This window comes from Equus przewalskii, chromosome 16, assembly GCF_037783145.1.
Source record: "Equus przewalskii isolate Varuska chromosome 16, EquPr2, whole genome shotgun sequence".
NCBI classification, from domain to species: domain Eukaryota; kingdom Metazoa; phylum Chordata; class Mammalia; order Perissodactyla; family Equidae; genus Equus; species Equus przewalskii.
This window is the reverse complement of record NC_091846.1, coordinates 74,625,488-74,640,134: the sequence shown is the minus strand read 5'-3', so window position 1 is coordinate 74,640,134 and position 14,647 is coordinate 74,625,488. Positions and strand designations below refer to the sequence as shown.

The following is a 14,647-nucleotide window of genomic DNA, read 5'->3' as shown; positions in this document are numbered from 1 at the left end:
TGAAGATCTTCATTAAATCCTAAATATTCTATTTCAGACCCATTTCGTTGATTTTGTTCCTAATTCTCAGCTGACTCCACCATCTGTTTTGGGCTATAGATTTATTACATTAGTTGCCTGTTTTTCTGGTCATTACTATGTAGCTTTCACAGATTAAAAACATTTAAAAATTATTGCACATAGACCTGTCATACCCAGTGCCTGCTACTTTACCTTCCTTTCTAGCATAATTCACAAGTCTATATCAAAAGATCCATTGCACTTGTCTAGATTCATCAGAGAAGGGACACCCCCTAATTTATAAGCTGGTCACATCTGAGCACCTTGTGTTCTGCATTTGACAATGATTGCTAATGGCCCATTCAGCTAAAGTATTTGCTTGTTAACAGGGAACAGAGCATGATAAATGTCCAGCAAGCTTGCGGCCTCCTTCAGCTTTTCAAATGCAGACTGGTGCATATTTATGGCAGGCAAATGACAAAAGAAGAAGCTGAATGGCCCTGGCCTCCAGCTTTCTATTAAGAACAGGGTTAAAGTGATTAAAGAAATGATGCAGGAAATCGCTGCCACTTGTTTACTAACGTCATCCAACAGTTAGCTTTGCGTTCTACCTGTGGTAACATGTTTCAGAAGCGTTAGAGATAAGGATGGTTGGATCTGGCGAACCAGTGGAAAGAGAGGTGATCAATTATGAAATGTTTTCCATGCACACTGAATGCCAAGTGAACCTATTTCTGTTGCTCCTGCAGAGACCCAGCAGTGGCTTTTTATTTTCCTTTTCATGTATAAATTCAAATATGTAATTCTAGTCCAAAGCATTTTGTGGCCGGTGAGTGCATACTTGCTGATTTCAAATAAAAAAACAAAGTAGGAGACAGCTCCATGAAAGGAAAACAGGTTGTTTCTGCCCTTAGTAATTCTCCAAACAAAACATGAACAAAAAATTCATAGTCGTAAAGTATTAATAATTTGCTGTTTCCGCTCTCTAAAGCACAGAGAGGTAAACGTTCTAACGTCTCCATGTTGGGCAGACATTCAGAACGCTATGAATGAACCACGGGGTTCTGCCTTGCTTTGAAAACTTCGTTTTCTTCAGTACTGTAAATTCTTTATGTTTTTTATATAAAACTATTAAAGAATTCAGTTCATTTTCTCGGTTTAAATTGGGTTGCATCCAGTTTTAATTACAGTCCTTGTACGTTCTTCCAGTAGTTGCTAGTCAAGTCCCTACTGCCCCTGAGGCATTAATCTGTGCTTTTCATGTCCTGATTACTCCCATATCACTCCAGAATTCTTATGAGTGCTACCCACATTTTTGAAACTAGTAGGGTCAGTGTGTTTGCGTTGGAGGGAAACAGGTGATTACAGACCATCCTAAGGCTTTGGCTTGTTTGGAAGGGCTGTGTGTGTGTGTGTGTGTGTCAGGTGCAACTCCCTACTATCCGCCCACTCTGCTGTTGCTCCCCGTCCACACTCCCGGCAAGATAACTAACCTTTGTGCATATCAGAATCTCTGAGCTGCCGGTCCACAGTATCTGAAATGCCTGTTTCCAGCATCTCTTCAGCCTCTCATGTTCCAGCTGAGGAACCTGAGGCACAGCACGGTTCCACCACCTGGTGAAATGCTTTCAAATCTCGGTCCTTGCTCTTTCTACCAGTTCAGCTGACCTGAAAACATTTACCCTGAGTCGGAACTGCCCAACGGGTGAGTGGGGCTGAGCCAATTATGTTCAAGGCCAGCTCAGAATGTATCTAACTGCAGAAGAAGTTAGAGAATGTTAGTTTCCATGGAACTATATTTTGGGTACATTGTAGATTAAAACAAGCTCTCATAAGTTCTGAATGCCCCTTTGTCTATGGGAAAATGGCTCTTCATTATAACAGGCTGTCTAATAAAGTTCACAATTTCCCCTAGATGAGTGCTCTCTCTTTATGACGTAGAGCAAACATAATTTGTTTAAATCTTTTCTCTGTAATCCTACAGTACTTTAGTTAAATATCTAGGGCATAGGAAGAACATTATACTGTGCACTGCACTGTCATGATTCATAAGTAAGTCTTAGTCGCCTTCATTGCCCTCCTTAGCTCTAGAAGTCAGGGACAAAAATGTTTTATTTCATCAATCTCTACCTACTAGCTAACATTGACATCCAGTAAGTATTAGTCGAATGAACAGACACAACCCAGATCTATGTTTATGGCTGCCTATGTTGTGTTAACATTTCACCTGTTACTGGAGCTCTACCCTCCAGACCAGCAGCTCTAAAACTTTAGGGCATCAGAATCACCGGGAGGACTTGTTAAAACAGGATTGCTGGCCCGCCCTGGAGTTGGGATTCCTGAGGTCTGGGTGGGACTCTCAGCTGATGCTGATGCTGGTCTGAGACCACACCTTGAGAACTCTTGCCCTAGATCAACTTTTTTTGGAAAATAACTCAACATTAGACCATCACCCTCTTAAAGGTTGTGTAGGAATCTCTGAAGAAAATCTGTGGTTCTTGTCTCACTGCTCTCTTCCCCCATTCTTGGAGATCATAAAGGATCATCTAGATCACTGCTGGTGGATAATTCACTGATTTATTCAACAGCATTTATTAACAGTGAGGGCTGTTACTAGACACTGAGAATACGAAGAGAAACGGCCTCTACCCTCAAGAGACTTAAATCCTAAGGGGAGTAGAGGGAATTCCTGGGGGAAGCAAGTGCATTCTGTGCTGTAGTGCGTGGGAACTGTGCAGCAGGAACAGAGGAAGGAGACGGCATTCATGCTGGAGGGCCGTCAAGAAAGCAGCCTCAAGAGAGGGGAAACTGAGTCTGGAGAGAGAATGAGCATTTCTAAGCAAGGTCACAGTAGATCTCTGAAAGAAAGAAAATGGTAAGCAAGTCAAAGTAATAACATTTCAGCTAAGGGCAGTGTGTGTCTACAAAGTGTACATCTGTAAGCATCTCAATTATTTCATACATCTGACCATAGCTCAAAGACAGATCCCGCAAATGAAACAAATAGACTCTGTGGGCTAGCTAACCCAATGATTTCAGCTACCTTTTTAATATGAGAATTAGCAGTACCTATTGGCTTTCAAAATGCGTGTGATGATAATGGAAAGGTCAGACAATTCGATTTAGCAAAGACAGCCGGGCAAGTGCTGTCTGAGTTTAGTTAAGAGCATATGCTTTGCAATCTGGCTGTGGGAGCCTGATCCCAGTTCCTCCACTTTTTAGCTGTGTAACTTTGGGAGCAGTATCTTCTATGTCTCTCAGTTGTCCTGTCTCTAAAATGGGGACAATAATCTGATAGTACTAGATAAAAGAGTAATAAAATTGTGCTCGGGATTAAATGTGGTCAGGATTTAAAGAGCAAAGCTCTGTGCTTGGCACAACGAAGCAATAAATGTCAGCCCTTGTTAATAAAAATTAATTGACTATCTACTGTGTGCTTGGCTATGACTCAGTTCGCCTTCCACATGCAAATGCAGAATAAATAAAACTAAAATGTTAATAAAGATTATAACATGGTGCTTTCACCTTTAAAGTCTCCGATGTTATATTTGTATCTCGCTTATCTGCCAGATTTCTGTTCATTCTTTAGTTAAGACTTCTCTGCTGTATGCAGTGCTGTTTATTTCCCTTCTGCTACAAGTTCCATGCTCTCTCCTCTGCTTCCTACCCCTGATACTTTGTTGTAACATTTATCACCCAAGACATACTCGGTCAACTTCTCCACCAGGGACAGAGGAGGCCTGGGCTGAATGGACCTTGTATTCTAGTTCAGGGTACAGTAAGAGACTGGGATGTTGAACGAATACAGGAATTCAACCTGTAGGGATAGGCATTATAGCAATTTTTGCATTGTTACATGATATTTCTTATTTAGAAACCCACTTACCTGGTGCACATGGTCTGTTTTATTTAATGACAGTTGTATGTAGCACTGACCATGTGCCAGCAGCTGTTCTAACTGCTCGACATTAAACCTTCATAGAAACCATCTGAGGGGGTACTTTTGTGATCCCCAGAATACCAGTGGGGAAACTGAGGCACAGATTGGTTAATTAACTTGCCCAAAGTCATATAGCTAATAAGTGGTACAGCCTGTATTTGAACCGGATTACTCTGGTTCCAGGATCCCTCCTAACTCTCTGCCTCTTTCTTAGGCTGTTGCATGGAATAATTAGCAATTGTAGATTTCTAATTAAGCATGCGTTAGCTCAAAGCAGTGCATACAAGGTAGATAAAAAGAAAATTTGGGATGTAATTCTTCTCTTGTCCATCTTGATTTATAGTCTTTCCTATGATGGGCAAGCAATTCTAAATGGATCCTTTGAATCTTTGATATAACAGGTTCTACCCAATGGAAACTAGGCAATTATGAAAGTGTATGATATTAATGCATTTAGTGAGTATTATTTCTTTGGCTAGTAACATTTTCCTCTTAAAAATTTAAATATTGGATTCTTTGTTGGAAGAAAAAGAGGTCATATTTTCTAGGCGAGTTACATTTGGTTAGATGCTGAGCGTGTGTCAAGCTAAGGAGATAGTATGACATCTTTTTTAGAGTCTAGTCACAATTAAATGCCATTTTATTTTGGATTTTGGGATCTGTGCCAGCTTCCAGCTTGTCAGAGCTGAGAAGACTCAAATCAAGTCCAGGCCTATTTCTACAGCAAACTGGGATTCTGGCTTCTTGCCTGTGGATTCATTCAGTATAGCCCATCTGGCTTTCGATGTTGTGCAAGTTTGGAGCAGTTTGTTCAGGAAGCCAGGCAGCGAGGATTGGTGGGCTTGGGGTTCTCTTGACTCCACAGTGAGCCTCCGTTTGCATTTTCCCTGGGGCTTATGGTCTGCTTACCTGCAGCCCAGCCAGAGCTCTCAGCCAACCAGATCTTTGTTCCTTTTAGCGCTCAGAACCCCAGGGCATCCTCATCTCTCTCCTTGTCCAGTTCCCTGCAGTTTAGTTCACTAGCAGCCTGTTTGAATAAATTATAGAATTTAACTTTTGATGTGCTTTTTGTTTTTTGGTCGAGGTAATTCCAGGCTGCTTCTAGTGACCAAGCAGGAAATAAATACATCATCCATAGAGTTATAATGGCATGCCATTCACACTTTTCTAAGATACACAGTTTTGGGATGATCTGTGTGGAAGTCAGGAACCCAATCTGGTTTTATTCCTTTCTGAGGTTAGCAGTGCGGACCTGGCCGTTGTATAGCCTCCTTTGTTCTTCCCATACTCTCTGAACTGTTGCAAAAGCCACGAGAGGTGCAGGAAGATGTCTCCCATCAGACGCCCACAGCAAACCTATCCCTGACCTGCTCTGGAGCTCGGGAAGAAGGAAGGAAGTGTCCAGGAGGCAGCCATTTCGGTGGTTTGAAGCCACGGCACACAGCCTTAGACTTCTTATGCTTGAGTGCCAAGGAGAATCTCCTCGTATATCAAGAGAGAACTAAAAGAGTTTTGTCTTTTCTTAAAGCTTGTTTGTTAAAGTGTTCATTCTATAATTACAGAAACACCTATTGAGCAGCCATCCCATGCAAGGCACTGGGGTGGGGGCTTGGTGATCCAGTGGTGAACACGACAGGCTGTCCTAGGGTAACGCTCCAGCTTGAGGAGCAGGAGTCAGATGCCCTTGGTGTACACTCTTTCTTTCGGTGCTATTTTTCACACCAAAGGGGAGAAGTTTCGTTCACCCATAAAACATGAGTGAATTGTTTTTCTAAATAGGCACCATTCTCTTAAATTAAAAATATGTGATGATGGGAAGGAAAGAGATGGAATGTCTTGATAGAAAACATACACGCAGACACTAGATTGTGATATTTCTGTGCACTAGGATCTTAATTCCATTTGTTCGAGTTTTTAAAATGCCAGCCCATTCCGTGTATGATTTATGTGTGCCTTTCATCTCGGTGATTCTCCCACTCGGGGAGATGAGCAAATGGATCTCCACACTGGTATCTAAAACAGCAGAGAACCAGCTGGCATTGCCCTTTGAATTTCTTTCTATATGAAAGCCATTCTTCTTTCTGGTGCCTCACCTATAAATAACAAGAGTTCCACCTTCTTTTATAGACTCTTACTAAAAGCATGGTTTGGAACAAGACCGTACAGGTGCAAACAAATTACAGTCGGGACAGAAGCTCGCACCGTCTCTTGCCTCTGAGCGTTATGAAATACTTGTTTCGATAATGGAGCCGGTGTGGTGGAGCCAGTGTGACAAAGGTGGCCTGAGTAGTTCACTGAGCTGTTCACTTTCCCACCACACATCATAGCATCCCCATCTTACTTTTCAAGCCCACCAGTTTGCCTTACCTGGATACAAAATACAAGCGATGACTTTTTGTTGTTGTTGGCAAGTTTTGAGGGTTTAGATCAGTTCCAGAAATAAAGACCTCTATCTTTTGTTTTTGAGGCAGGTGGTTGATTTTTGTTTTTAATTCCATGGCAAAGATTGGCAAGTCTCTGTGAACAGAAAACTGATATCTGGGCATCACACACTTCGTGTGACTTACAGATGAAGACATTTTTTCAACTTTAGGTCACTCTAGGCTGCTTTTCTGTGAACCGGAGATTTTTATTACAGTGAAAATCATGGTATGGAGAAAAATTAAATACTTGTGTTATTTTCCTGAAAGAAAATAACTATGAGAATATTAAACTATGAGAATATTATCTTTGAGCATTTTAAAATAAAACTTACTTTAACCACCACTGTTTTGAGCATTATATCACAAATAAAAAACAAGATTAAGATCAAAAGGAGTCAGTTTTCATTCACTTATGGAGCACTGTAGGCTGTGAAATTTAATATTATTTTGACTTGTAGGGTAACTGTAGAATGACAAAAGGAAATGGATTAAGCTTAAATAAAAGTATATATAGCAGCATACACAAACCATCAAATGTAAGTTGAGGTCATTGGGCCGAGAACAGGGCCCTCTCGCTCTGTCATTGCAGATCAGAATTTTATAAATAAAACTTTCCTTTAGACTGTAGTTTAATACTCCCTTCCAGCCTCTGCGTAGATGAAGAGGCACACATCCCCGGCGCTCGCCTTGAAGAGTTGCTGAACTGGTTTGTGTGCCCATAGGCTCACCGTCTATTTGAATTCTGCACTTCTCATCTTTCCTTTTCTTGAAAAGATTTTTCTTGTCGTTGGTGTGAAGTTTGAAATGCACACCCACCCCCCCCCACTCTCAGTCTCGGCTTTATAACACTTTAATGGTCCCACATTGTATAGCCTTCTTTTATGCCTCTTTTCTTTTCCTTGAATAAATCAGGTTCAAGTTGCAAATGCTATTTGTTTTAGAAAAGTGTGAAAGAAGGGGCACCTGTGAAAACAGGCAGTTGTTCCAGCACACATACACACTCGAATTAAAGCAGAAAATGTCAATTAGAGCCTCCAATTACTACCTTATTTCTTGGAGATTTAAAGCCACTGAGAAGACAGTGGTGCTCCCGCTTGAAGTTTGAAGGTAATTACTTGTTACTCCAAGCGGTGGTATCTGGTAACCTAATTCTGTATAAACCTGACACCCTATAGCTACACCCCACTATCTCTCTGGTTTCAGAATAAGTTTGTACAGAAACCTGTTCTGATGTTAAAGTGCAAAAGGGGGCAGTAAAGTGCTATTCACAAAAAAGGAAATTTTTTTTCCCCAAGTATTTCTTATGGTAGATAGTGCCTAAGTCTTTCTTGGGCCCTGCTTTTATGTATTCATTTTGTAACAAACTCTTCTGTTTGGGGCATTTAGAGACTGTCTTATTAAGCTGTAGCAGCACTCTAGCCTTCAGTGGAAGTAATGCAAGACTGAATATCCTGCCTGTGTATAAAATGTGCCATCAAATTCTTGTACTCACGAATTTAAGTCGTTCTTCAGGGGCTTTCTACTGCTAAGTGCACAGAGCGTTTCTGAAAGGAACATAGGGCTTTTCTGTGCTCATGCTGTTCCAGCTCCATGTAGACGAGGCAGGCCCCAAGTGCACGGTGAAGCCGAGGGTCAAGGGTTGGGGCTTACCCGGAACAGCGTGCATCTTTTGTTAGGAGGTAACTAGAAAGACCAGCCAGTTCCAGCAGAGCAGCCCATGTGCTTTCCCTCGTTCAGAATTCCAGACTAACCAATTTACAAACTGACTGCTCTTCTTCCCTCAGCCTTTGACATTTAATTGAAATAAAAATAAAAGCATTTTTATGGAAAAAGTGCATGTTTTTCAAAATGTGGTAAACTCAGACTGTGCTTAATACAGAACTCTAGCTTGCAAATAAACCTATTATATGATATGATTTTTGGTGTGCCAACTGCTGGGGTAAACCTGTTCCTAAAGCTGCTGCTCAGATTCCCTGAAACGTTAGCCAACTCCCAGATTTGTGCAGTTCAATGATTAAGCATAAACTGCATCCCATATTTTTCATTTATTTGAGTAAACTCAAATGTTGTACGTTACTGCAGCTTTTGTAGACTGAAGAATTGATTTGTTAAATAGGTCAGAAGTCAGATTATAATAATTTTGTTTAGTTGCTTTCTAAGGAATTGCATCAAAAAAGTGAAAAATCTACCGGCCTTTAATATTTTAAATGTTTCTTTTTTAAGCCAGAGTTTTGAGAAATTGCTCAAGAACACGATACAGTTTGTTTTTTGAAACTGTACATTAGAGCATAATGTTCCAGTCTGATCACAAAAGCATTTAATGTTTATTGCAAAAAATTCTGAAAAAACCCAGAAAGCCAGAGACCACCCCGAATCCATCATCCAGTGCCCAAAGCAGACTCGGGTGAAGTCCCTGTGTTTGACCGTCTGTGCCATCAGCAAAACAGGCAGAATAACATACCATATAATTGTGATGTGTGTATATTTTCAACTGAAATTAGCCATTTACTTAGAATAATCATATATTCTAATGATGTAATTTTGAAATGAAAGGAAAATTAAAAGCAATTCTCCATGAAAAAAAGTTATGTGCGTTCACTTATGACTGACTCTGCTTGGCAATTTGCTCTGGAGATGGAAGGCCATCACCTGTGGGTCTCCTGTGCCCCACTTTGCATATTGGTGGGATTTGCATTGGTCCTGTTACATGAGTAATGTGCTCTTGTTTCTCAGGTGGATGATACCTGCCATAAATATGCAGGAATAAGAGATATTTAAATAGATTTTTGATGTGCATAATAGTACGTAGAAATGGCTCTGGATCTGAGCTGACACTTTTTAAATTCGAAGCACTGCCGTCATGTCTGTCTGGAGGGGCTTTGCCTGACCCGGTTATTTGGATACAGAAACTGGTCGTTCCTGTCTGCGTCTTTTTATTTTGTGTCAGCTTGATATTTTTGCATTCAGCTACAACATACTGATTTGTCCTTGTTTATATGATACTTTGTCATATTCTTTGATCATTTACTTCCACGTATTGCTTCCCTCAAGAGAACCAGGTCTTCTATATTTCATGTATATTTTCAGACTATCTTGGCATCAAGAGGCCACTCAGTAATTTGGTCATTCCTCGGTCATTCTTCTAGGTTAACCTACGTATTCTTGGCGAGCCTTGAAGAACAGTGTAGGAAATCGTTGGATGTTTGTCCTGAGGTGCATGTGTTATAGTCAGGGGCAAATGCAGGAGCGGGTAGGAGAGAAAAGAGAAGCAGGGAAAATGGGGCATCCTTGGTGGCATTGGGGTTCCACTGCACAGCTATCCCTAAGCATCTCAGCTACTGGCATCCGATGGGTCCTCCTGTTCCATCGGGCCAGGTTCAGAAGGCGATCAGGCAACCGCTGCTTCCATCTGATTGACCCTGCAAGACCTGGTAATGCCATCCTGGTCATCAGGAGACTCCAGACTTGAGATCACAATGCGTGATGCTCTGGTCGGTCAAAGAAAATGGTGTGTCGTGACCCCTGAATTCTTAAGTGGCTGATTTATGCTTTGAATGCATTAAACTAGTTTTTTAAACAAGCATGGATTCCCAGTGTGGATTAAAACATTAAAGGATATTGTGTCACATAATGGCTGTAGTATTGAAAAAGTTTCTACAATGATGAATATGAAGTTGAAATGTCTAATTTAGATTATGAGAGGTCGAATGTTTAGATAGAATATTTAGGTTACCAAATACTAATGTCTAATTTAGGTTATTAGATTAGTTCAAAGTATTCCCCTTGAAAATATGAGAGTCTAGTTTGATGAATGATAAAAACTTGGATGAAATTTGACAAGTAATCAGAAGATAAAAACAGATTTGGATATCAAATCATTTCAGGCAGGTTAACTTGGAAACCCTACTTAGAGTTTCCATTTTATTCCACAATATGTGTTATCTCTATATTTGATTCCGAGTCATCACCTCTATTGTCTTGCTTGGGAATGATTCATTGGGGAAAACCATAGGAATTGCCTATTTCTGCTCAGCACACCTCACTCTTGTACCATCCCCAGGAGGCCCCCTGAGAAGCATGGCGCCACAGCACCAGTGCCCCGGAAGCGTCCCAAGCCTCAGGTTCTCCTGTCTGGGCGATGTGGCTTCCCCCTTCAGAAGGGCAGCAGGGGGACTGCTCTGACTTCCAGGAGCCTGGCGCAGGGTGGGCACTGGCCTGGCGGGGTCCTCTCTCCTGTATAGGACAGGAAGGGCTGCCGGTCTTAGAAATCTTTTGTTTTGGATTAGAAACCAGTGGACTTTGTTAAGGGACACTTCTAATCACTTTTTGTTTGAGTGTAGTTTAACAAACACAACCTCGTTTGTGTGGTATGGGTTGTAACTGTGGGGCTTTTCTTCTGTGCTGCTTTTGGTTATGAGATGAACATTATCTCATGACACAGAAAAATATCTGTTTTTGACATCCACTACGGAGCGTCAGTTTAGTAATTTAAAATTAGCTGGTGGTCACCACCATCATTATTCTGTTTTTTAATACTTCCAAAGTCAACATAGGGTAAGTATATTATTGAATATTACCCCCAAAAAAGTATATTATTGAATACTACAAAATATTCAGCACATAAGTGTGCTGTGCAGTCTGGCTTATTAAGGTCTCTAAGCAATCTTGAGGTAACAAAAGACAAATATAAATGTCCTAGCTTCAAAAATAGAACGCAATATTTACTGAATTGATTTTAACATATGGGCTGCATTGTTTTCCATTAGAAAATGGTATTATTAAAAAATAATAATATTAAAAAATAATGCTTTGGTGGCCCGGGTTTGGTTCCTGGGTGTGGACCTACACTGCTCTGTTAGCAGCCATGCTGTGCTGGTAGCCCACATACTGAAAAGTAGAAGAAGATTGGTAGAATGTTAGCTCAGGGCCAATCTTCGTCAGCCAAAAAAAAAAAATTCACCCCATTTTCTTTTCAGGTACATTCTGCAATTCTCAAACTGTCTGGAGTCCATCTGTAATATTACATTTAAAACACAAATTCCATGTAGTTGGTCAGTTTCTTCCTCACCTGTTGGCTCTTGGCCTCCTGGAACAGGGCAGGGATGCCAGAGTCTCAGGTGACTACCTCAGAAGCAGTAGGCTTTGGGCACAACTAACGGGCTTGGCACAGAGCTGGGCTCCATCTGATGCTCACAAGCCTGGGTGTGACTTCTCTTGATTTTCCTTAACTTCATGGCTTATCTATGAAAAGCTCAATTTAGAAAAAATGCATTTTATAAAACCAGATTCATGCTTTAATGTGATGCAGTGAGAACTGAAAAGTGCAGAGAAAGGGGCTTTTCCTGTCGTGTCTTGTGTTTGGCTCGGGCGTGTCTTCATCTGTTTTGCGTGTTATGTATGTGTGCAGTCATTAAATGAAGAGAATGTGATGTAAGGTGCGTTGATCAGCGCTTAGCAAAGAGTGAGCGTTCACAAGCAACAATGTTTTTGCTATCAGTAGTTCTGGAAGTGGTTGATTGCCTTGCATTCTAAATAGGAAGGAATCATAGAAGACTGCTGATACTCGTACATCCTCCAGAGAGAACAGTCCGAAACTCCATCTGCACTGCTCCTTGCTCTCCAGAAACACACAGTGCCTGGGATGGTGTTTTCTGGAAAGCCCGTCTCTGTTTTCTCAGCACACCCCTGTCCCAACTCTAGGTGATCCTCTCTTCGGAATTCCTTCCATGCCTGTGATCTGCAAATAGTTTGTGGCACTTAATTAATATGACTTAAATTTATTTGTGTGTATCTTACCTTCCATTTGTTCTTTCATATTGTTTTCAACTAGTACTTTTTTTTATTGAGCATCTACCGTATGTTGGCCCTTGGGCATCCAGCATTGACTCAGACACATATGGGACCTGCCTACCCTCAGGGAGCTGGATTGTACATTCCTGGTGATCAAGATCTTCTACTTTTCTGACTCTCAGAGCATCTGGCACGAAATACGTTGCTTTTGTTGTTACAATCACATTGCTCTTGTTTGCTCCCATGTTGCCTTAGAAACTGTGAGGGCTCCTGGGAGGCACAGGGGCTCTGGGACTCAGCTGCACCCAGAGGTAACGTGTGCAAGAAATCTGTGATTTGGGCTCTCAGCTCAACTGCACCTTTTGTCTGCTAAGAAACCATAATCTCATCAGCTAAAGTGATGGTGTGCTAACGGGCATCTATATATGCTTAAAAAGGAAACTTTAAAGCATTCCAAGATTGGGTCCTTTCAGATGGATTTAAATAAAGAAGCAATAATTTTTTTTGAGGAACTCTTAGAACCATTACTTTTTCAGGGCAAAGGATCAAATTCTAGCGTTCCGTTTTGTCACGGTGTATTCTGCAAATGTTGGGATTAACTTTGCTGAGCATATCAAATATGCTTATTGAAACTTGAGATTCCTCCCCTTGCCTTCCATTTTGATAAGCCATCCCATGGGCGACCCCTCCCCACACATCACTCCCCCATCGCTGACCAGTACATCTCTTTATGTGGTTTGTGCCTTCTGAAGTGAGGAGATCTTTGTGTGTAGCCAAACCGGTCCATATGTCATTCTTGACCTCACCCCATCTGCGCCAGCAAAAGCTGGAACTCAGATTTGGTGAGTGAGGAGAGAGTCATGAGGAGTTACTGACATGGGCAGGGAGGAAATCTCCACTGAGTCTTTCGTTAAGCAGGAAAAAAATCTTCATGAGGGAAACAGGATCTTGGGAGCATTTTGAATGAAGAAAGAGCTTAGTGAGCCAAACTTTAGACCTAGCTGTGCTGTGGGAGAGCTCTAAGATATGCAGAGATGATAGACGCTTGGGGGTCGGGGGAGTTCCAATCATTTTCTTAAAAAAACTGACTGTATGGACAGGAAAATGGGTCCATCTGGCTGCTGAGGACCCTGGTCTCTGAAGCCTGGGCAAGCCTGGGAAGTGGTACATGTGAAAGTTGATGGGTGTGAAGATCAGAGCTCTGGAAGGAGGGCAGGGACAGGCATCCAGGCTGCAGACCTCACCTGTGATTTACGAATGCTTCTAACAACAACGAACATGTGGTGTTTACTCTTTGCCAGCTACTAAAGGAGCAGGTTTGGGATAGAAAATGTTTCGGGTCAGGTGGGAACCGCAGGCAGGAGTTGGCCTCTGGTTCTTGGATGCAGTAAAGATTTCCTAAGAAGGTCAAGGAATACGACATGAGAAAAAGGAGGTCAGGAAGGTAAGCAATGTAATGCTCACGGTATTTCATTTGTACCTGCTGCCAGGCATCTTGGCCCTGCTTCCTAAACACAGCAACATATCAGAATCACTGTGAGGGGCGGAGGTAAAGACTAAAAAGCCTCGTCCACAAACATCCTCATTCAGTCCTTCAGTCTGCCCACCAGAACCCAGAGTTGTGCTCTATACACAGGGAAGATGGAGTTGCCTAGAGAGAATACACCGGCTCTCCGGAGGTGGAGGGAATGCATGCCTTGGGAGTCCTTCAGTCCCCTGGGGTTGACCTTTCAAAGCCTGTCCCCAGAAGACTGTGAAAATGGCCCAGAAGATCACAGAGGGGTTCTTACTAAGTGGTGATCTACATTTGTCAGAAGTTGTAGAGAATTCTTCAGGGGTACACACGTGGTTGTAGGAAATTTTGCATTGTTATAAAAAGTATTCATTTTGAGTTCTGCTTCACAGAGTGATTTTGTTAGATGAATCTTATTCACTTTGTTTTGAGTGAATGAATGTCATATGTTCTTGCTAAAGGAGCTCAGTAGGGAAAAAAAAAAGGACCATCAGTTTTGGGGTATCTACAATCCATTGGGATTGTAAAATAACACATTCCCAAAGAAAATGACAAGCCACTGTGTGCAGTGTGCATTTTTCCTGCCATAAAGAGCATTAGTTTTTAATATAAATCTGTAACGTAATTTCTGTTGTGTTCTGTGACACTTCATAACCATCCTCATGCTCTTTTCAGAGAATTAATACCATTCATCAGCATAAATCATAACGTGTTCCCTCAATATGAGTTTGAAATGGGGGGTGCCCCGGCATCCTGGCTTTCTCTCTCAATGAATTATGACCCATTAATCCTGGTGGGCGTCCCTGGTGAAAGAAAGGCTTGGATGGAAGGATTCAGACGTGATGCTTTGTTCTGGGGCTTTAATATTTTAATGAGGCTGCAGGCTTGGCTGCTTATGGAGGAATGAGATGGGATTTCTAAGTGTGTTGCTTGTGTTAGCACTTGTAGAAGGACGTTCATTAGGAAGCTCTTGTTTCAGTT

The 14,647-nt window shown here is 41.6% G+C and overlaps 1 protein-coding gene across 1 annotated transcript in view; it reads left to right on the top strand.

Annotated features, from left to right (window-relative positions):
• The window catches only part of EFNB2 (ephrin B2), a 45,124-nt gene that overhangs the window by 7,102 nt on the left and 23,375 nt on the right, over positions 1-14,647 (top strand). The window lies entirely within an intron of this gene.